Source organism: Chelonia mydas, chromosome 25, assembly GCF_015237465.2.
Source record: "Chelonia mydas isolate rCheMyd1 chromosome 25, rCheMyd1.pri.v2, whole genome shotgun sequence".
NCBI lineage: Eukaryota > Metazoa > Chordata > Testudines > Cheloniidae > Chelonia > Chelonia mydas.
This window is the reverse complement of record NC_057858.1, coordinates 11,842,254-11,865,049: the sequence shown is the minus strand read 5'-3', so window position 1 is coordinate 11,865,049 and position 22,796 is coordinate 11,842,254. Positions and strand designations below refer to the sequence as shown.

General features: G+C 52.1%; 1 protein-coding gene across 1 annotated transcript in view; it reads right to left on the bottom strand.

Moving 5' to 3' along the window:
* Positions 1-22,796, bottom strand: part of LOC102942493 (ephrin-A2) — a 203,347-nt gene that overhangs the window by 109,930 nt on the left and 70,621 nt on the right. The window lies entirely within an intron of this gene.

The following is a 22,796-nucleotide window of genomic DNA, read 5'->3' as shown; positions in this document are numbered from 1 at the left end:
TGGCCTCCCACTCCTTCAGCCTTTCTTTCCTCTCGCTCTCGGCCTCTCCCTTCCATCCCTCCTCTCTCAGGCTAGAGACAGCCGGCCGGAGCCCTCTCTCCAGCCCTCTCTCTACGTAGGACCCTGTCTGCAGGCCCCTCTCCCAGGTCCTGGCATCACACCAGGGCCATGGGTTCTTCTGGCCGGCACTGCAGAGGTGGGGGGAGGCGAGTTATTAGTTTGCCTTTCTCTGTCACCTTCCTCGCTCACCTTTTCTGCCTCCCTGATTTCTCCCTCCGACAATTCCCTGGTCACTTTGCAATGTAAATTTCGATTAACCAGCCTAGCAGGCAGCCCAGCCGCTTGGCTTGCCCCAACCAGCTGTTCCACTTCATTTGCTGTTCAAATCTGCACACACTCCACTTCCAGAAAAGCTCCCGGCTCACAGGGCTGAGGACAGAGTGATCTGCCAGCCACCTAACCCTGAGACGCCATGGCTTTCCTCTCTCAGCTCCTCTACCCAGAACCTGCCTCTCACCCCTTAAATACTCACCCCGGCTCAGGAGGGAGTACGGAGGGCTGAGGACTGGGATGTGGGAGGGAGGCTGTCCAGTGAGGAGGGCAAAGGACAGGAAACCAGGACTCCTGGGTTCTATTCCTAGCCCTGGGACAGAGTTTGTCTAGTGGGCAGAGCTGGAGACTCCTGGGTTCCAGTCCCAGTTCTAGGAAGGAGGCGCTATAGGGTGGATAACGCACAGGACCAGGAGTCAGGGATTCTGGGTTCCGTTCTCAGCTCTCCCACTGAGTCAGCGCATGCTGTCCCGCACGACCTTCTCATAAACAAACTAGGGAAATGCAACCTAGATGGAGCTACTATAAGGTGGGTGCAAAACTGGTTGGAAAACCGTTCCCAGACAGTAGTTATCAGTGGTTCACAGTCATGCTGGAAGGGCATAACGAATGGTGTCCTGCAGGGATTTGTCCTGGGTCCAGTTCTGTTCAGTATCTTCATCAATGATTTCGATAATGCATAGAGAGAACACTTACAAGGTTTGCGGACGATACCAAGCTGGGAGGGGATGCAAGTGCTTTGGAGGACAGGATTAAAATTCAAAATGATCTGGACAAACTGGAGAAATGGTCTGAAGTAAACAGAATGAAATTCAATAAGGACAAATGCAAAGTACTCCACTTAGGAACAATCAGTTGCACACATACAAAATGGGAAATGACTGCCTATGGAGGAGTACTGCGGAAAGGGCTCTGGGGGTCATAGTTGACCACAAGCTAAATATGAGTCAACAATGTAAAACTATCGCAAAAAAAGCGAACATCATTCTGGGATGTATTAGCAGGAGTGTTGTAAGCAAGACACGAGAAGTAATTCTTCTGCTCTACTCCGCTCTGATTAGGCCTCAACTGGAGTATTGTGTCCAGTTCTGGGGGCCACATTTCAGGAAGGATGCGAACAGATTGGAGAAAGTCCAGAGAACAGCAACAAGAATGATTAAAGGTCTAGAAAACATGACCTATGAGGGAAGACCGAAAAAAATGGGTTTGTTTAATCTGGCAAAGAGAAGACTGAGAAGGGACATGATAGTTTTCAAGTAAAACCAGGAAACCTGCCTGGAGTCCAATCATCGCTTGAGCTGCGGGCTTGTGGGTTGGGCTGGCTCGGTGGATGGCTCCATTCCAAGTCTGAGACCCCATGTTTCCAGCAGCCCCAGGGCCAGTATCTGCCTGGCATACTCAGTGGATTGGGCAGAGCTAGTCTCAGTTAGCGTGGGTGGGAGCCAAGCCAATCCAGAACTTGACGTACAGCTCCATTCTCCGGGGCCCCACATCTCATGTGGTCATTCACGCCAGGGCCGAGTGAGTACAAATCGCTGCTGAATCAGAAGTAACAATGTGCATTGGCTTTGCCCTCGTGCCACCAGCCGCACAAGGGGCAAGGTGAGCATGAATCTGCCCCACGGACCGTGAGCCGTGCCCGCTGGCCCATCAGGGCTCCAGCCTCAGCTCACATCCTAACCAAAGAGGGTAGAACCGAGTGTTTTGCAGGGGAAAGACAACCGCAAAGTCATAGCTGAAGGGCCGAAGCTTCCTCTTTGATTCAATATGCTCCAGGGACCTTTTCTCTCAGCATCTCATCTCCTATTTCACTGAAGTCCATGGGACTCCTGCCTCTTGCGTGTGTTTGTGTTTGCCACAGGCCTTGGCTGGGCCTCCCGAGCAGCAAGACGAGCCATGGGGCCTGCCAAGATTCGCTCCGATGGATTGAGGCTCGTTCGCTCGCTCCGGAGTTTAAAGCCTCTCCCTCTCCTGATGAAGGGTTTTCTCGCTCTGCACTTTTTTGAGGGGGGAGGGGCGGGGGGAGGAATGGAGGGAGGGATCTGGCTCATTTAAACAATCACAAATTGGGGCTCTCCCACAGCCAGGAAAAGTGAGCGTTTCCAGCATGCCACATTCCTTCTCCAGGTCTATAGTGAGTCCCCACTGCCCGGCAGAGTGCTCCGTAACCCGGAGAGAACTAGGGGCCCCAGAAGGAGAGGAGAACGCCCCTCCAGTCACTTATTTATTTGGTATCAAGTTCCACTCTGCTCCAGAAATTCATTCCATCGGTGCTCACGCTGCTTCTTGCGAGTCACCTTCCTTGTCTGATCCTTCTGGAACAGTCCCCTTCCCTGCACCGGTGAAAAGCCCCACTTCATGCTGATGCTAGTAACAGACTGGATCCAGCCCCTGCAGGGCGTGAGCTGACCGGGCACTGCCATGGGCTGCGCGCACGTTGGCTTTTGGAAGGTCAGGCCCCCTCAGTAACTTGCATATGGGAGCCCCTCAAGGAAAAGCCAAAGGAAATGCTGCTTGGAGGCTCTGTATTTCATAGAGAAGTCTATGGCCTGGAACGCTCAGTCATCCGAGACACCCCGGCATTTTTGGGGGGGTTCAGCCTGTTGTCCTGGCCAAATTCCAGTTTGGGCAAATCAATCGCGAGGAATTAAATTCGTCTCCTGTGTCGCTTTAGTAAATGCAACATTTCCTTCCTGTGGGGCAGCTCTGCTTGGAGGTGTTGAGTTAAGTAGCTGCTGCTTTCCACCGCAGAGAGGGTGAGCTAAGTGACCCCGAAATATGTGTGGAAAGGACTCAAGGCAGGTGAACGGTGAGGCATAAAAAAAATCAATACTAATACACGAGCAACAATCACATACAAAAGAATAATAAACTGCCTCCTGGATCTCACACAATGAAACTCTGGTTTTACCAAGGCTGGGTGGAAGATCTGAAGCCTTTGTAAAATATTCCAGTTTTGATACGAATTCTGGGTGAGAAAGAGATTTGGATACTGGGGGGAAGGAATCTGGAGTTCTCCATCCTAACGACGATCCTTCCTGGCCTTCGAAACGTATGACTCTGCCTGTCGAAATCTGCATTGTGCTGCTGTGCAAAACCACAGGGCTGGATTTTCAACAGAGCTTGGCAGATTGTGTGCTGAGCGCTTTCAAAACTCTGGCCGTAAGTGCCAGCGCGGGAGAGGCTGGGCATCGAGCACGTCCGAAAATCCACCCCTGGCCGTAGGTGCAGATTCCGATCCTTACACCCGCTCCGCACTGGGCATAAAAGCCCACCCGAGGTGCAGGGCAGCTGAGAACCAGGGCAGCCACTGACCAGGTGAGAGAGCTCTCCGGAGAGTTTCCCTGGCTGCTCTGGAGCCCCTGGGCGCTGAGAGGTAACATTCTCGAAAGGCAGAGATGGAATCTACCTGTGTCCACGTTGTTACAGGGCAGCTGGGATTGGCAGAGGGACATATGTGCCCTCAAAGGGTGACTCTGCGTCACAACTGCTGGACTGCCACATTGCAGAGCCAACTGATTCCCCTCTGCAAGGGGTCCCGACGATCACCATGTGCAAAAAGACAAGGAGTATTAGTGGCACCTTAGAGACTAACCAATTTATTTGAGCATAAGCTTTCGTGAGCTACAGCTCACTTCATCGGATGCATCACGAAAGCTAATGCTCAAATAAATTGGTTAGTCTCGGAGGTGCCACTAGTACTCCTTTTCTTTTTGCGAATACAGACTAACAGGCTGCTACTCTGAAACCGATCACCATGTGTTTTGCCGAAAAACAGCACTACTTGTGTCATGTGCATAAATGGCTGGAAAAACCCAGGGGCCCCTGTGCAGACGGAGACCAGTAAAACCTCAGTCCCAGCTCAAGTGCCTTTGGGTACTTCTACACAGGGATAAAAAACTGGCTGTTGGCCCAGATCAGCTGACTCGGGCTCCGGGGCTGAAAAATCGTTGTAGAAGGTCAGGCTCGGGCTGGAATCTGGGATCCTGGGAGGAGGGAAGGGGGAGGGTGCTCCAGCCCAAGCCCAAGAGCCTACGCAGTGATTTTTAGCCCCGCAGCCCAAGCCCGAGTCAGCTGACCCCAGCCAGCCTGGCCTTGTGGCTGATCCCAGGACACCTGAGTTCTATCCCCCAGCTCTGCTGTTTCCATGCCCTGCACCCCATCTGAAAATGAGGGCAAATGATAGTGATATCACAGTGGGCAGCCAGTCTTAGTTCACTAACCTCAGCAGAAAGGCTCTGAGATCCTCGGATGGATGGGGCTGGGGAAGTGATTATTAACTGAGCTGAGAGATGGGAGGTCAGGAGAACCAGCAGTCCCGTTTGCAGCTGTTATTAATAGGTCTTTGCGCACTGCAGATGCATTCTCAGTGGCCCTGAGTGGGAGACGCGGGCTTGGACACTGGAAGTTCCTTCGTTCTCTGAATCCGTATTGAGGCTTTGAAGCTTGGCCCAAGGACTGCTGGAGCCATCCTTCTCCCTGGGATCCACAGAGAAACCCAGCTGCCGCTTGCCAGGTGCCGGCCCATGCTCCCTGACCCGGTAGAGCCCTGAGCAGGAGTGCAGGCAGAGGAGAGAGCTCTGCAGAGCCACAGAAGCGGCTGTGAAACCATCTCAGAGGAAACAAAACTTGCCTGTCAGCGATCTGGCTAATAGCATATGGGAATTAAGACACCAGAAAATACTTTCTTGTCCCTGCCAGCAGCTTCCCAGGCAGGTGTGTCTGCAACAGCGTGTTTTCACAGGGAAGGACGACGGATTCCTGCCTGTAAAAGCTGATGAGCTGGTTTTTTCCTTTCCTAGTGGCACAGGAGAGATACAGGCCAGAGCACACCAGGGTGCAGGGTGCGACCCACCACGCCCCAATGAGGTACCCACCGCCACACTGACACCACACAGGGAGCCTCAGGGCCTGGGCTCATCCACATCCCAGCATTTCAACCAGAAACAAACACCCGGGAGCCCTGGACAGAGAGAAAGCATTCGCCGTTCGGCTGTGCCTGCCATAAACCCCACAGCAGGTCGGAGATTTCTCAGGACGGGCTCTGATCTCTCTGGGCTTTGGGTGGCACCGCAGAAGCCCCGGCTGCTGGAGACACGACTGCGAATGCAACGACGAACAGAACAAGATGGTTGCTGCAGGTACCCGCAGCCACGCCACCCCTCGAGCTCTAGCAGAGTCACTCAGAGGCGGAACCCGAGGAGTCCCTTATTCGTGAGTTGTAATTTTTAAAGGTCAGAGGAAAGCCTTGCAGGGAAGTAGGATCGGCCCAGAGGAAGATCTCAGGGAGCCAGGACTTCTGGGTTCTAGGCCCAGCTCCGTGAGGAAGTGTGGCCCTGTGCTGATTGGGGGAGGGCAGCTTCAGGCAGTGTTTGATAACTGGGCCGTCCTGCTGTTCAGCCCAGTTGTTCTCCTGAGGCAAGGCTCTGCCTCTTTCACCAGCACCAGCAGCCTCCCAGCTCGGCACCGGGGAGATGATGCAACCCAGGGCAGAGAGAGAAACGAAACCGAGCTGCATTCAGCTCCTGCCGAGAGGCAAGACCCTCTGTGGATTCGCTTTATAGGGTCAGAGCAAACGTATCGTCACTGAGATATTTAAACTGCATTTTACCATCGGAGAAATTAGAGTCACAGTATTAATTAATCCTCAAAGCACTTTACGAACATTAACTAATTAAGCCTCCCAACCCCTCTGCGAGGTGGGGAAGGTAGCACTGTCCTCATTTTACAGCTGCAGAAAATGACGTGCAGTGAGTTTACGTGTCTCGCCCAAGGTCATACCGCAAGACGGAGGCAAAGCTGGGAAGAGAACCCAGGAGTCCTGCAGCCCACTCCTCTTCTACTCCCAAGATCGCGCGCCCTCCCAGAGCTCAGAATAGAACCCGGGGGGCCTGTCTCCCACTCCTCGGCTTGAATTGTTAATGCTCCCAAAAGAAGAAAGAGTTAAAGTGGACGGCTGGAATAAACAGGACAAGGAACAGTAATAACATTCCATGGGAAGGTGCCTGTAAAGTCCAAGCACGGGCGCAAGCGATGGCTGGCGCCAGGCAGATGGGGCATTAATGAGCTGGGGCACCTCAGCATGCTTTTTGCAGACACTTTTTAAATTAGCCCCGCAATCACCCCTGTGGGGTAGGTCAGTGTTATGATCCCCATCTTACAGCTGAGAAACTGAGTCACAGCAATGAAAGCGACTTGCCTAAAGGCACATACTGAACTCGTAGGAGTTGGGAATAGAACCCAGGAGCCCTGCCTATCAGCATGCCCGGCTCCCCTCCCCGAGCTGGGGAAAGAAGGTAGGAGGCCACGCTCCCAATCCCCTCTTCTAGTGCCTCAGAGGACTGATCCCACCCTTGCAGAGGACCCAGAAAACTCATCACACTGGTGAACTGCCAGGCGGAAGGCAAAGCAAGCCCCTCAGGAATATACCAGGGACGCTTCACTCGCAGCTCTCCTGTCTCGTTGCAACAGGAAGCGCTTGGCTCACACACAAGGAAGTGGCCATTATCAGAGCTGGGCTCAGCGCTCCTGACCCCTCCTTGTTTTATGCCGTTATCCTGCATCATGTTTGCCTCCCTAGGTGGGTCAGGGACATAACACCAGGAAGGGGCCATTATCTACCCAGGGCAAACAAGTGAGTAACGGAGATAGTAAACAGGGCCAATGCCCTGTAGTCCAGAGGGCAATCCAGGATCTCCTACCCTCTCACCGACCTATTTCCATCTACACGCACACCCCCCCCTATGGGAGCACAGAGACCCACTTCTCCACACCTGCCTGAAACCCCAGCCCAGCAGCGTGCGGTTTTGGTGGCAGAAGCAGGAGACTGTCAGAGAATTAAAACAGAAGATGCCGAGGGGTTTTAGCAAAAGTGAAAATGGCCCTGTGCCGTTTAACGGCAACTAGGGGCCTGGCCGGATGGTCTCAATCACGCTGCATCGATCCAGGTCACAGCAGGCACTTGCTCAGCTACAATATCATAAAGCTCACGTGCTCTCACTGGTCTCTGCACAAACGGCAACACGGCCCGTAACTCACCACCGGCGGCAGCCGCAGTGGCCCAGGCACTGCTGCTTCCTCGAGCCCCGCCCTGGAGAACACGCCCGAGCGCTCGCCCCACACTGCAGCTCCCTCCGCCGGCAAGTTACAGGCCCCGCGTTTCCCAGCCACTCGGATGAGGCCCCTCTCTCGGTGTTAATGCCAAGGGCCCCGCTGAGGGCTCGGGCCCCGGTCCTGCAAAGCACTAAAGCACGTGCTTAACGTGAAGCCCCGAGGTTCTCAGGCGCTTACGTGCGTCGCTGGATCAGGGTCTGTGCACGAATAGAGACGGAGAGGCCTTGTCGGAGCGGGGGAATCCGTAGTCCAGCTCAGAAGCTTCAGTGTAAACCGACTGCAGCTCCTCAGCGAAGGAGCCATTGGTCCCTTCCCTCTGACCTCTCTGCATCCCAGCCAGGGAGAACTTCAGGCTCTCCACGCTGGCTACCCCTCTGCCTTCCTTCGCTGTACTGCCCCTGCCCTACAAACCTGCCGGAGAGCCCTCCCCAACACCACGCAACCCTTAGCTCTGCCCTGTCCCCCTCCCCCTGGCTGGAAGTACTCCCCTTGCCCCGTCACCACAGCCTTCACTGGGCCCCAACCAATGGGGAGACCCCTCCCTCCCCACACCAGACAGACACACCAAGCTAAATCCCCTCTCCTTCCCTTTAGCTACTGAGGTCTCATCTCCCATCAGTTTCCCCTTTGTTCCCTCTGTCTACAGGCTGTCCTTAGTGCCATGCAGACAGCCCCCCAGGTCCCTCTCCTTTCTTGGCTCTGCCATCTCCCCATCCTATTCCCTCGCCATTTCCAGCAGGCGAGTGATGTTCCCACACCCACCAGGATCCCTCCAAGCTTCCCGAGCTGCTAAGGACACCTCCACCCAGTGGGCTTGGAAAAATAAAGCCCCTTCCCCAGCCCTGAACTGAGACTTCCAGAGCAATTCCTTGGCTTGGCGCGAACAGAACGGGGGCAATCTCTCCCAGCTTCGCTCCCCAGACCAGTAGCTCCCTCCTCTGCCTTTCGGGCCAGATCACCCAGACTACACCGCACCCGCAGCGCCGAGAGGGCAGACTGCAAGCCTCAGCCCCCTCTGGAAATCAGGCCCTGTTTCTTTTTGTAAGGCAGTAATCAGATGGGACCAAGAGGGGCTACTGAGCTCTCCTGCGTCCCCTAGACACCCCTCTCGGAGACTAGCAGCAACACATGCCTGGGTTGGAGGAGTTCAAAGCCGGTGGCTGAGAATCGCCGTTTCAAGTTTTAATCCATCGGCTTTATGGTAGTTAGGAGAGAGCGCTCAGTGACAGCCTGGGCCCCTCAGCCACTGACTTTGAAATCCGTCCGCTCTAGCCCCTGCACCTCCCCTCCAGCCCTCGATTTGATTCCTCACACTTTAACTCCACGGGTGCTGCACTGTTGGGATGCTTAAAAACAAACCAAAAAACCACCTCCCCACCCCACCCCACCCACACACCCACACCCACACCGTAGCACAGCTGGGCCAACGGCGCTTCGCATTCAGCAAATCAATTGACTGACTGAGCCGCTCTCATAGTTCGGCTCACCGGGATTTTTTTAAGCTCCCAGACTGGACCCCACTTCAGAGATGTTCTCCCCCCAACCTCCTCCAGCAAACTCAGCTCCCATCTTAAAACCTGGCAAGCTGAGGCCTTAAAGATCCCCATGGTGCCTTCCCCGGCACCTGCGAGCCAAAACCCCCTCCTTCTGAACGGCGGGGCAGCAGGGGATGTGCTGTCAACATTATAAGGGGCTCTGACAAAAATTAACCTCCCTTAACCTGTGATGAAGCCCTGGGTGCGAACGGAGGAAGGGCTCTAGTCATCTGGTTCCCAGTCAGAAAGCACTTTCCCCTAACTGCAACCCAGGAGGGGAAGCAGCATCACTGAGCAAACAAACTTCTGTCCCAGTGACTTGCTGGGAATGTGGAGACTTTTGTTGGCGAGAAGAATTCTGAGCTATTGACATGTGGTTTTCAGTGTGCCTGGCTTGCGGAGGAAGGGAAGGTTTACAGAGCCCAAGGGGAGGTGATCCTCCCCTCAGGAATTTATTTCAAAATACCTGACACTTGGTGCAATCTGGCCCATTCCACCCGCTTTAGACAAAATTTTTTTTTAACAAGGCCCCCACGGATTAGTCGCCTCCGGCAGCGGGATTTCAACAGTATCCAGAGAAGGAAGGGCAAATAACCAACCCTCTCTGTGTCCTGGAAAGCAAGAAGGGAATCACCATCCGCTCCCACACTCCTCGGAGTTGGTGATAGGATTTTAACATGGGGCTCCCCAATCTCACTCCCTCCTGTGCATCACAGCTGTCTGCCTAGCTGCCACTCTCCACCCCAGAGGTTGGTGCAGGAATCCTCTCTGCACAGTTTGTGTGGTGCTTTGGGACCCTTCCCTTCGGCTCAGGGGTAAGTGCAGTTTGCATATTGCCATGCATTTAAAATCACCCCAGGACTTTCACCCCACAACCCGGCAGATGGAGCTGCAGTGGCTTTGCATTCGCTGCCATAGGTTTGCAATTTTCCAGTCCACCAGCTCCCACCCAGTCCATTCCCAGGGTGCGGGAAGGGGGAGACCTTCCCCCTTCTTTCCTCCCCAGCCTCTGCTCACTTTGGACAGGGCTCGCTTTACCATCAGCTGCTTCGGACTGTCTAATGAGCACGAAATGTTACAATTTCGTCAATTACTTGGTTCGTTTGTGCTGGTGTAGGAGCCACTTTTTGCGCAAGGGAAATCCCACTGAGCCTTTCTCCGCCCTATAGGAATTTTGCCCCTTTCTGGTTTGGTTTACTTGGTGTGAGACTCACACTCCTGGGGTCCCAGCCCTCCAAGCAAGATCCTAGTCATTCGCTCCCCATTTTTCAACCACACCCGCAAACGTGCCTCTGTCCATCCATCCACCCTCTCCAGGATATTTCTGCGGCTCCAGTCACCGTCACAACCTGCATGTTTTTAGCACAACCGCTTCTGAGTCAGCTGTCGTTGAGGCTGTTTTAATTCACAGAGCCAGACCCGCAGCTGGCGTGAACTGGCACAGTTCTGCTGATTTACATCGCCTGCGAAGCTGGAACAATGTGTAAAGTGGGGGGGGCTGAGAGCAATTGAACCAAACTGTAAACCCTGTATATGATGGAAACCACTTCAAGCCAGGGGGTGCAGCAGCACCCCACCGCACCTCTAGTTCCAGCACCTATGCGTGGCTGGTTCTTTAGTGGTAACGCAGAGTTCCCAACAGTCTCAGTCCACGGTTAGTAAATATAATCATCATCCCATTTGGATTCCTGGTACCATTTGACAGAGCCAGTCACATTGCCACTTCCATTCCACTTATACACCAGATCCTCAGCTGGTGTGAACTGGTGTCGCTCCCAGTACAGACAACGGAGCAATGTCAATTTACACCAGCTAAATTCTTTGCTGGGAAAGTTGAAGCCATTAGGAAATCCTAGCTGTCTAGGCACTGATGGGTCATAATCAGCATGAGATCAGAGTGTCTGTCATCCCTTTCTTCATAACCCCAATCAGCACAGACAGGTTCCCCCTAAATTCGCCATTTTCCAGCTAGCGGACAAGGCTGAGGGGAGAGCGAAAAATACAATTAAAAGAGACGTTTATGTCTGTTTCCCCCTGGATAAATGTCACAGTTTGTGGGGCAGTACACTTGGCTGGTACAACATAGTGCAGGGCAGTCTGCTTCAACATAGCTACAGGTGAGAATCTGGCCCCCAATGTCACAGATATGGGGATAAATAGAGACACACTTAGGAGCAGGACTAACTCAGAGGGAAGTTTGAGATTTTGCAAATCTGCAGCAGTCAGGGTGCCAAGCCAAAAACAACCCACCAGTGCCAGTACTGATCCAGAGCCTGTTTGATCCACACCCCTAAAATGGAGGGTACGGGAGTCGGAAAACTGGCTCCGTTTTTGGCCCACTTCAAATCTATGGCCAGATGCCCCATGCTGTCAATCGGTGCAGGCCCCGTTGTAGCTATCCTGATTGACACCAACTGGGGAGGTGGCCCAGAATCCAGAGGAAGGTGGGAAGCCGGCTTTGGACAAGACCCGACAGCCTCGTGCTGTGTCCGGGTGTCAGTTTTGTAACTGGTTCCAGCGCGGAAACAAACCCTAAGTGCAAAACCATACGGCCTGGTGGATTTCACTCCGTCCTGCCGGGGCCCGTCCCTCCCCGTGAGTCCGATTCTTATTCCTTTCACACGTTCCCTGGGCAGCTGGCAGTGCCTCCCAGCCTGTCTGGGGAACGATTTATGGCCAGGAGAGACCTCTCGCTTAAACGAAATCGCTCCTGCAATGCCATCATTATAAAAACATTAAACCAGTTTGGTCGCCAACAACCGAGTTCATCTCCTTGCAGCTACACCTGGGCCCATAAATCCAAGCTGGCTGGGTGGGATGATTTATAAGGTGAAACAAATATTAAATGGTTTAAAAAAAAAAATCAGACGGATGCCTCTCCCCTGCACCCCAGAGGCTCGACTTTAGTAACTGTGCCCTCCTCCCCCGTTGGCACATGGGCATTTCCTGGTGACCCTCTGCAATCGGATACCTTCATCCACTAAACAGACAGCCCAGATTCTTCCCTCCAGGATCCAAGAAGATCCCGTCTACAGCATAAAAGCAAGAATGTCGGCCGGGCTGGGGAGTTCTAATAAAGCCGAGCCCCGCTGTTGTTAAAACGCACCCGGCCGTGCAGCTTAGAGAGGCTCTAACCACACGATCTGTCCCAGGCAGCAGCACGGGAATGGGGGTAAAACACAGTTAGGGCCCAGCTACACTGACCAACGTTCTAACCACGCCGGAAGTTGCCCCTGTGTTGTAACTGGCTCCCCAATTTTACAGTGTACATGGGCACTGGAGGCTGCAGGGATCACAGCGGCGGGGAGGGGAGCATGCCGTTTACAGAGTGCATTTTTAAAAGCATGTCAGCAATTTTCACCAGCCAGCCTTCTCCCTCTGGCTGGGACGGGTGGAATTCCTGGAGCTGCAGGTGGGACTACAAGCCCAGTGCTTGCAGCTGGAGATTCCAGCTCCTATAAAAGAGTTCTCCCAGCCAGGCTTTGTGGAGAGAAGAGCCACAGCCCCCCTGGCTCCAGCTTGAACCCCAAGTGCTGACGACAGAATCTAGGTCTGGCCAGCATCTAAATTGTGGGAGGACATGATATGGAACAAGACACCTACACCGCTCAGGAAGGACCATCTCTCTGCAGCTGATGCAGTGCTTTGCACTTGGATAACAACACCCAGCTCCAGCTCGCCACGCGCTTTGCAAACGTTAATTAATTGATTTAGCCTCCTGCGAGGAACCCTCACTCTCTCGGTGGGGAAACGGAGTAGAAGTGACTTGCCTGAGCTCATGCACTGAGCTGGGAATAGGACCCTGGAGACCTAACTCCCAGCCCTGTGTCTTTATTAACCAGGCGAGCATCTTTTCTCCTCGTCTGAAAGTCTCACTTTCTGATTTGGTTAGAAGAGATTATGATGATTTTTAATCAACTTAAAAAAATTCTCTACGGCACAGACACAGGGCCGAGATCCGCAGCTGGTGTCAACTGATGCAGGTCTGTTGTGACCTCTGCCAGCGAAGGATCTGTCCCAACGGGCGGCTTTCCCTGAAGTTCATTGTTCGCAGGAAATCTGTGCAAATCAGTGAAGGCCCAGAGTGAAAACAGAAATGAAGATTCTAGACGGGGCTGGGCACTGGGCTCATGGGGCGAAAAGAGAATTCAGACCAGGCGGAAACCACATCGGGGCTTGGAGCTCAGAACCGCAGCCCGTGAGAACCTAACATCCAAAGGGACAGCAGAAAAGGGGGAACAGAGTCTAATTTGGGCGGGCATAAAAGGTAATTATAAAAGAAATTTAAAGAGTGAATGAGAATTCCAAAATGTGTTGGATCGACAGTAATTGGTTTATAAAAAAGAAGCACGAGAGCGCACGCAAAATCCAACCCCGTAGAGCCCGACTTCCCCTATGAACATGACCCCCCATACCACATTCCCATGCTGTGGAAACAGACCTGCCCTCTATGTCCATCTGTTTACCCCACCCCAAACGCCATCCCACAATACCCACTAAGCTTGTAGGGTTAGTCTCTGCTCGAGAGTTCGCGGCTCATCCTGGAGCCAGGACACCGAGATAAGGAGACAGGTTTCAACTGGGTTTAACCAGGGTTCCAGTCAAAGTGTCTCTAGCGCAGTATGGACAGAACCAAGAGGTGCTCCAGCTGGGTCGGACAGGCAAGGTACCTGACTGCTCCTACAAGACAGGTAGAGAACCAGGCCCTGGGGTTTTTAAAGGTCTGAATGCCACACGCCTGTGGCCAGCACCAGCCAAACCAGAGAGTGTCAGAACCAGGAATAACAGAGTCAGATTTAGTTTATGATCCCAGGCAGAGGGCTGTTTGGACCTGGGGTTCTGCTTCAGACCCTTTCAGGCCCAACAGCTGAAAGCAAATCCAGGTCCAGAGCTGGGTTTGGATTCCACTGCTCTGCGCCAAATAAAAAGCCAAACTGGGGCTGGCCTGAGAAACAGTTTTAGCTGGCACAGTATTTAAGGGGAGTTCCGGGGGCCCAGTGCCCACAGGACTTTTGCGTTACTCTGCACCGGAACAGCGATGCTCAGCTCAAAGGGGCTCAGGTATTTACAGACGATGTCCCTGGAGAGGACAAGCCACAAAGAGTGAGAACAGGTGTCCAAACAGAAGCACTTAAATCATCTGCTTCCAAATGCCAACATCTGAGATGCAGTAGCGTGCGGCACAACTGGGATACAGCTTCATTCTAGATCCCCAATGCTTCACCGCACCGGGAAAGGCAGTAATGGAGACGCAGGAAGAGAGGGAGTACGAGGTAGGCTCCAGGCACAGGAGAGGTGTAATGTTTCCATAACTCCCTCTGTCTCAAGGATCTAGAGAACGGGAGGGACTATATGGACAAGCCCAGGAACCTCTCCTGGGGAGAGAAATACTGTGATAAATGCACTCAGATACTGCAGAGGAGAGGGCCAGGAAAGAAGTTTTTTTTTTTGGTGCGGGGGGAGGGAGACACTCCATTTAGCTGTAAGTCGCGGCACCCTCTAAGTTCGAGGAAACTTGGAATGGAAGGAGGAAGTTTGGGGATTTTCAAGATGGCCTCCAGTCCCCAATGCGTGAGGTTGCCGTCGAGACAACAGAACCGTCAAGATCAGGAATAACAGTCATTTATTTTAATAAAATACCTAAAAAACCTCCACTTCTAAGAATTCATCCCCTGTCCAAGGCCCCAAACAATGCAGAGCAGAGGGATAGTTCACATCAGTATCTAGGCTGTGTGACCGCAGAGGCCATTACCCAGCTTTGGGCTGTCAACTCAGTTCTGTTTGACAGGTGAGACCGGCAAGTTCATCCTGGCACCTGCTCACCTTCCAAAACACTCTCCTCATCTATACCTGGAAGGGGGCTGGGATCTAGCCCCCATCCCAAGAGGACCAAAGGAGTTGTGGGGGAGAGAAAAGCAACTGCCAGGAAGGATGAAGGACGGAGACCCAAGGATGCGGCTCGGAACAGAGGGCAGAGAGAATCAAGGGGTACATATGGAGGGAAAGACTGTGGGATAGGGAGTGGGGTGATGGGGGGAGACTGGGATGGGGTTGAGGAGGAGAGGAAACACTGGAAGATAAAAATTGACCAAGCAGAGGGGAGAGAAGAAAAAGAGGAGAAACAATAAAACAGGATTAAAAAAGGACGGGAAATGACAGAACTGTGAGTCTGACGGAAACACAGTTGCCGAGAAAGACGGAAGGAGAGAGCCCGTGGCAACAGAGCAGTGCAGGGCAGGGAACACAGATGTTTCTTTCATGAGACAGAGTCCACTTTCCGGGGCATCTAGAGCCAGGGTCTCGGGGGCAAAGGCCATTTCCATCAACCACAAAAACCCTAGTCTGAACTTTTCCATCCCTAAAGCTCCGCTCCTTCAACCCGCGCTTAGGCACTGAAGGAAAAGTCCCAGGCTTTTCCCAGAGGTGCTGAGCCCCTCTTGCTCACACTGGCTTTGATGGGGTCAGCAGGAGCCCAGCTCCTCTTGGGGAAAAAAAAAAACCCGGCCACTTTGACTCGGGGGTCTAACATGGGGATTTACAGACCCTGACTTTCGGCAGCCAGTTTGAAATCCTCCTCCGCTTTGGGGCGCAATCTGGAGAGGTGCTGGATGCCCCCAGCTGCTGTGCCTCCCACGATCAGGTCACACAGGTCTAGGACCTGCACACTCTTGAGTCAATAGCCCAGCCTAGGGTCTAGCAAAACTCTGTGCTGAGCGGCACCAGAAGCCCGGCTCGCCCCAGTGCGAGGTGCCGATTGCAATCCAGCCAGCGCTGTAAATGAGTTGGGCTAAGAGGCTTAGGCTGCATTTGTTGCCATGCTGCTAATCACGTAATTACACTCACCCCGCGCCCGGATCGGTTCAGGGTTTTGGGGCGCTTTGCTCTAGTTGGTTTCTGATCTGGCCGTGAATCGTCAGCCTCATTATTACGGGCGAATGCACAATGTTGTTGATTGCGTTTTGGAATCCCAGCTGCCAGAAAAAGGTGTTTTAGGGCTCGATCCCCAGCAGGTGTAAATCAGCGTCACTCCACTGAAGCCAACGGGCCATTTCCCCAGCAGGCACTGACGTTTACACCAATTCACACCAGCTGAGGCTCAGGTCCTTGGTTTTTCAGTGGAGCAGGGGAGGGAGATTTAGATTTATTTTCAAGTAGTAAACTCCATAGGGAAAACTTTTCCAATTTGTACCATTTCCCTCAGCAGTGTTACCTGCCCCCTCTGTGGTCCAGTCGCTTGGACTCAGCCCCTTGGGTCTGTAAGCCAGCGCTGCAAATGCACCACGTAGAGAAAACTCGCAGATGGAGAATTAGAGGTGAGTCAGAGGATTGGACCCAGGGCCCTTGTGAGGCAAAATAAATGGCTCAGATTTATAAAAACACATCGCCCTGCAAAACTAAAGTCCTGCGACCAGTCATGAAATGAATCCCTTATACTAATGAACAGAGGGGACGGGTCCGATGCATGCATTTGAAAAAAACAAATCATAATGTAAGGCGGGGGAAATAGAGGTTGAAAACTCTGTTTAAATAAAAATGTTTAGGGGTGTTCTCAATTGAAAGAAAAGAAAGAAAGAAAGAAAGAGTATAGGGTTATTTGATAATTTCATCAGTGAGGGCGAAAAACTTTTGAGAGAGACAATGTGAGGAATAACATCTTTTATTGCACTACTTGCTGCTTGTGGAAGAGACAAGCTTTCAAGCTACACAGCACTCTTCTTAAGGCCACTTTTTACTAAGTTTTTTTAAACTTTTTTCAATTTACAAATTTTTAAAATAATTTGAAATAAAACTGTCCCTGATTATATAGCTGTAAGTATCTATACACATATTGTTATAGGTATACAGGCACACACACATTTCTATACGTAGACAGGCACAAACAGTAATACAAATACACACGTACACATATTAACAGAGATATGTGTGCACAGACAGGGCCCGATTCTGTTTCACCCCTTTTGCACTAGTGTAAATAACTGCAAGAAGAAGCCGGGCAGCCGAGAGTCAGGCCCATAGTGATGTGGTTTTATGCACATGCACACACACACACGTGCACACACACACACATACATTTTAGAGCTTTTTCCTCCCACACCATCACCAGATCAGCTTCAATTGTCACTTCAAAAGAGGAAAGCCATCAGCCCCAAATTCAAACACCCCTCTTAACTCCCCCACCCCAACCCCCGGCCGCTTTTTCTCTGCTTACTCCAAAATACCAAGCATTCCTGTGGGGCGCTGTTTTTTTTCCACTCAATTTCCTTCCTGAATCTGTGGGAGATAAATCCATTCCGAGCCCTTTGCTGAGGCAGGCGGCCGGAACAGCAAATCCAACTGTGCCAGGTTTAATAAGAATCCTGATCTAGAAACCAGATAATAATTGGGATTATCGAGCTGGCTGGGAAACAGCTTCCCCTGCTCCTGATATCTCTTGGTTTTTTGGCAGCTGGCTTAGTTGTATGGCTTAGGCATCTCCACGCCAACCCCAGCTGTGAGGCTCACGGGGAGAGACACCTCACTGGTACCTAAGGCAACTGCAAGCTTGGTTTTTCACAGTGGGAACCCCCTGATTCAGTCTCTTCCTTCTCCCCCCACAATCTCAAGGTCACAAGGTTAAATCCCCAGTTAAACTGCCCAGTACGAGATATTTCCTAAACCCCAAAACTCACCGATCTAAGCAGGGTGAGCAGACAGCTCACAATCTATGGCCACAATCTATACAGAGCACGATTGGGTTCTTTACCGACCTCTCTACCCCAGATTGGGGTGGAGTGGTTGTGGGGCAGAATGAATCAAAGGAACCTATGTGGCCACTTCATTTAAAAATCACACATGGGAGAGTTTCTTTTACAAATATAAATGCGTCTGGGGGAAGAAAGCTAAAAGTACGCAGGACTCCTGCCTTCTATGCCGGGGCAGGGTTCTGGAGAGCTCTCGGCAGAACTGAGGGTGCGGGTTTGTCCATATGGAGGAAATCTATGTTCCCCCGTGCCATGAAATACCTACTCTCGCAGCTCAATGTGCCGCAACTCGCCCGCCGGGGAATCTATTGTGACTCCCGCAACTCCTCAGTCGCTTTGTGTTTTCTCTGTGCTTTGCACTATGGTTTGGTAAGTGTATTACGATGCCCTAGTCACCTTGGTCTATGGCTCAAAGACCTTTATGTGGCTGCCTGTTCCACACCCAACCCACCCCGCTAGGAATTTCACAGGCAGATCGGCGAGATGGAAAGTAGATCCTGAAAAGCCCTGCATATTCCCCCCAAGAATCCTCCACGTCCGCACCTCCCACAGATCAGGAGACGCCATTCTACCCCCCCAACCGCCTCCTGCAACACCACACGCACCAGTTCCTTTGACTTCAGAGATCTCAGCCGCTGAAATAATTCCACTGCGGTTGGATTTGGTGCAGGGCATGAGGGCTGGTGGCTTTTCTCAGCAGAAACGAGATTGAAAAGAGGAAGAATTGCGATTTTCCAACTTCTCTACAGGGTCAGGCTTGGTGGATTTTATTTCACTGCAAACATAAATAGGGCTTTAAAAAAATATCCCAATCCAGCCTAAATAAAAACCCACTAGAAAGCACAGTAAGAAATCCCACTTGGCAGGGAATTTCAGTAGCTGGACCAATTGATCAGAAATATTTGTATTAGTGGTCCAAACACTTGGTCTATTTCCTAGCATACGGGGAGGTTTTTGCTGGGGTCTGGTTTGCTCCTCAGAGAATGTTAAAGACCAAATAAGATTATACAAATATTTTTTCCCCTTTTGCAAAAATCCTACAACATTTGGTTTCAAACTTGTTGGGAAACAGCAAATATTCTCTCTGAAATGAGACTGGACAATGCGCTAATAAAACACACTTAGGAGACAATTCTGATGCATCAGAAGGGAGAACCGACCAAACAATCTAATAGGTCTTTTCCATCTCTGATTGTTACAAATCAGCTTGGCTGTTTATATGCCTTTGGTATAGATCCTACAATAACAGAAGCAGCTGATCTCGGACCCCCTAGAAAATAAAATCATAAAATTCAAAGACAGGGATTTTTGTTTTGTAAAATAATCAGAGATAAAAAGGCTTCATCCTTGGGGGAGAGGGAGTTTGGGAGGTTGTTAACAAAGGACGGCAAAGAACGCTCTCTTCCTCAAATAAAAAGTACTGGAGTCGTGAGCAATGGTCCTAAATGCTACCGCTTACAGGAATGCTACTGCAGCATTCGGCGGAGATAACCTTCGTATTTACAGATGGGCTCTGGTGGGTACAGCATGTTGTCACTTTCATAGTGCAAGACGGGTGGAATCTTGAGTGTAAGCAGAAGCCTGGACTGTTCGGAAGGGCCTTTTGGAGCGGCAGATCAATGCCCTTCAATACCGTACACCTCCGAGTCACTGCTGTAGCACGCCCGAGCCAGGCCCAAGGGGGAAAAAGAATTTAGAGGGGGCAGAAAAAATCGGAGCGTCAGGTGGAGCAAACGCGCTGAAAGAGACCAAGGCTGCCTGACTCTGGGGAACAGCTCCTGCTTGGAGGAATAGGGGATTTTCAGTGACCAAAGTTTGGGGGGACTTTGCTAACACTGTTCCTGAAACAGCAGGGGAGGACAGAGATCAGCATCTTGCTCCCAAACATGCCTGTAAGTGGCACCGCGCCGTGTCTCATCTAGCATGTCGGGGAGATACATGGTGCTGGAACGCCAATCTTGGGGCGGGGGGGTGTTTAAAAAGTCTTAATTTCCATCCTCCCGCTGCATCCCACCTTCCTCAATTAACAACCTGAAGGGAAACATCAAACCAAATGTGAGCAGAGCTGGGAAAGGAAAGCTCAGATCTTGCTGGCCCCGATGTTGATTTGGCTTCACTGGAGGCCGTGAGATGTCAATAGCCTTGTTCTGTGGCATTTAAATCTCTCTCCAGGATCAATACAGCCAGCGATGCTGAGGGCCCTGCTTCCCGGCATCGAGATCTGCTCTTGGCCAACAGCGCAGGAGCTGGGTGCGCCAAACCTTCAGGGGGTCCTTTGGACAGCACTAGGTAAACCCAGGGAACTGGGGATCCTCCTTGCCGCCCAAGGGCCTCTGGACTTGGGATCTCCGTTATAGGGTCAGAAAGCCCTGTCCAACTCAGCAGCTCTGCCTTCCCCTGCCCCCACCCCACCCCATCTCCCAGGGTGCATTCATTAACATGCTAACTGGGGAAAGATCAAACGCACACCAGGCTCCCCCCCTCTCTCCTGCACACCCTTCCTTGCTGCACAATTCTGTCAGATCCACACACAGCAGGACTCTCCTTTACCTCCCCTGGCCCTCCACCCATCTCCGCAGGGCTGCCCGTCACCGGACGAGAAGTATCAGTGGTGGGAAATGCTCCCCCAATCCATCTCCCACCCAAGGGCCTGGGGGAGGTCAGGGCTGTCCCATCACTCTCATGCTCCGTCCAGCCTAGAGCCAGATCCTGCGCTGGCATAAACTGGCCTGGATCCACTGACTTCAGCAGAGCTTTGCCGATTTAACCCAGCAGATGATGTGGCCCTTCAACCCACCGTGCCACAATGAGCAGGAAAACGGGGCTAGAAAGAAGCCCCTGAGATTCCCATCACCCCCAGATTAGGGCCTAAGTCTGGTCTCGCTTACACTGGTGTAATTCCATTGGTGTAAATAGCGTCACTCCTGATTTACACTGGGCTGACTGAGAATAGGGTCAGATCCAGGAGAGGCAAGGTCCACCCTCCGCACAGCCCGACCGCAGCACCGGGAGCTCCCCGCACTGTGCGGGGGGATAAAAAGTTGTTCCCCGTCTTAGTTATTATTCTAGCAAGTCAATTTTCACCCTTTATTTTTCCATTGTTGTTGCTTGGCCACCTTCCACCCCCCATCTGACGTTTCGGAGCCTCCTACCCGCCCCCAGACCAGGGCACAGCAAGACACAAAGCCCAGCTTCAGTCAGACCAGGAGGTGGGTGGGGAAGGGGGGTGGATTCCAAACTCGCTTTGGAGAGGACCCTTCTTCTCATCAAGTCTGCCAAGCTTCAAGCCTGTCCGCCTCGCCAGCTGACTCATAGAGAGAGGAGCTGCGTGAGCCGCTGCAGGCGTGCCACGACTGAGCACCCATGGCACCCGCTCCCAATCCCCAGCCGCCGGAACAAGCTGGGGAGAGAGGAGTCGGGCTGAATGGGGCCGCGATGTGAACATACCCAAGGTCTGCTCTTCCACACCCAGTGAGCAGAGAGAAGAGGACTCACTCCATTCCTTCCGCCGCTCTGGCGATCTGGCCAGACACTTTCTTCTATGGCTAGGAAGCAGCACCCCTCAGCGCTAGCCATCTCTTTCCAATGAGTGCCAGCCCTTTTCCTGAAACAGCACAGGGGAGTCCCCTCGGCACGGTGGAGGGCAGCATGCTTCAGATTCAGGGATCTCGGTACATTCGCTAGCAGAAATATACCACCCTGGCCCCAATCCTGCCTCCTTTGCTGGCGCAAGTCGCATCACTGAAATCAAAGGCCCCCATCCACCTCCCATCAAAGTCAATGGGACAATGCCTGCGTTCCCTGGTTGTGGGATCGGGCCCCCTTTGGCTGCTATTTTTAAAAGACAACGGGTCATACCCATTCAAATCCGCAGGGAGCTCCGGTGGCTTGATCCAGCTCCACGTGGCTAGTTATGGGGTGAAAGGAACACAGCAAACATTAAAAACCTTATTTTGTTCTTGCCCTCTTCCATTTGGTAACAAGAGTGAAACCGCTAAGAAACTGGTTCAAATACCCACGCTAGATATGACACACATGCACACACACAGAGAACATGCGTTCTCAACATGTGCTGCAGAACCGTCTAAGCCTTTATTTCACACGCAACCATGTTACCCTATACAAACATTGTCCCATCACCCTACTCCTCAGGACTCCCAGCGACTGATTCTACTTCCCCATCAACGGAGCTTCGCTATGGGCCACAGCCCTACGTGATCTTCTCCTGCCAGGACGGCTCGGCTCAGCGACGTCACCCAAAGCAGGGTTGGGCTGAGTGGACTTGGACCGACTGAGGATCTGCCCTGATATGTGAGGCTGCTGTAAGCAAGTTATTATTATTGCTATTAATTATTTATATCACCATAGTGCCAAGGACCACTGGTCATAGACCAGGCCCCAGCTGTGTTAGGCGTTGTACAATCTGCTTAGAACATCCTGGACAGCTGCACATATGAATGAAAATGGATCATTTTAAAATGATCGTCCTCGATAGTGATACATATAAATGACGACCATTGAAAATGTTATTTTCTTCACAGCAGACCCAGTCTGTCCTAGATTCTTAAGGTCAGAAGGGATTGTTAGCAACATCTAGTCCGACCTCCCGCGTAACCCAGGCCAGACAATCTCACCCTGTGATTCCTGCACACGTTTTCTGAAACCCACTTTGGAGCTGAGAAGTTAAAACAGAAACAAAAATTCCCTAGTTCAAGCTCAGGACATGCTTATCACCAGGTTGTTTCCCTCGTTACCCTCTGAGAACAGGCTCTGAAGCAGTGGGAGCAGAGGACATACAGCGTAAACACCACGGATATTTTAACTGTCACTAGTCTGGGGAGTGGAGCTTTTCAGTCCTGGATCAGTGCAAAATTAAACCCCTACTTTTTAATGATGAAGGGCATGATCCTAGGGGGTGATGCATGCCTCTCTTTGACTTTCAACTGGGAGTCCGACCGAGCCCCCCGGCCCTTCCCTGGCATCCCTCTATCGATCCCTATGCTGCAGTCACTCACGGCCTGCCATGCTTTCTTTCAGACACACAGTTTGCCCTCAACTCTCGCGCCTGGAAAAAACC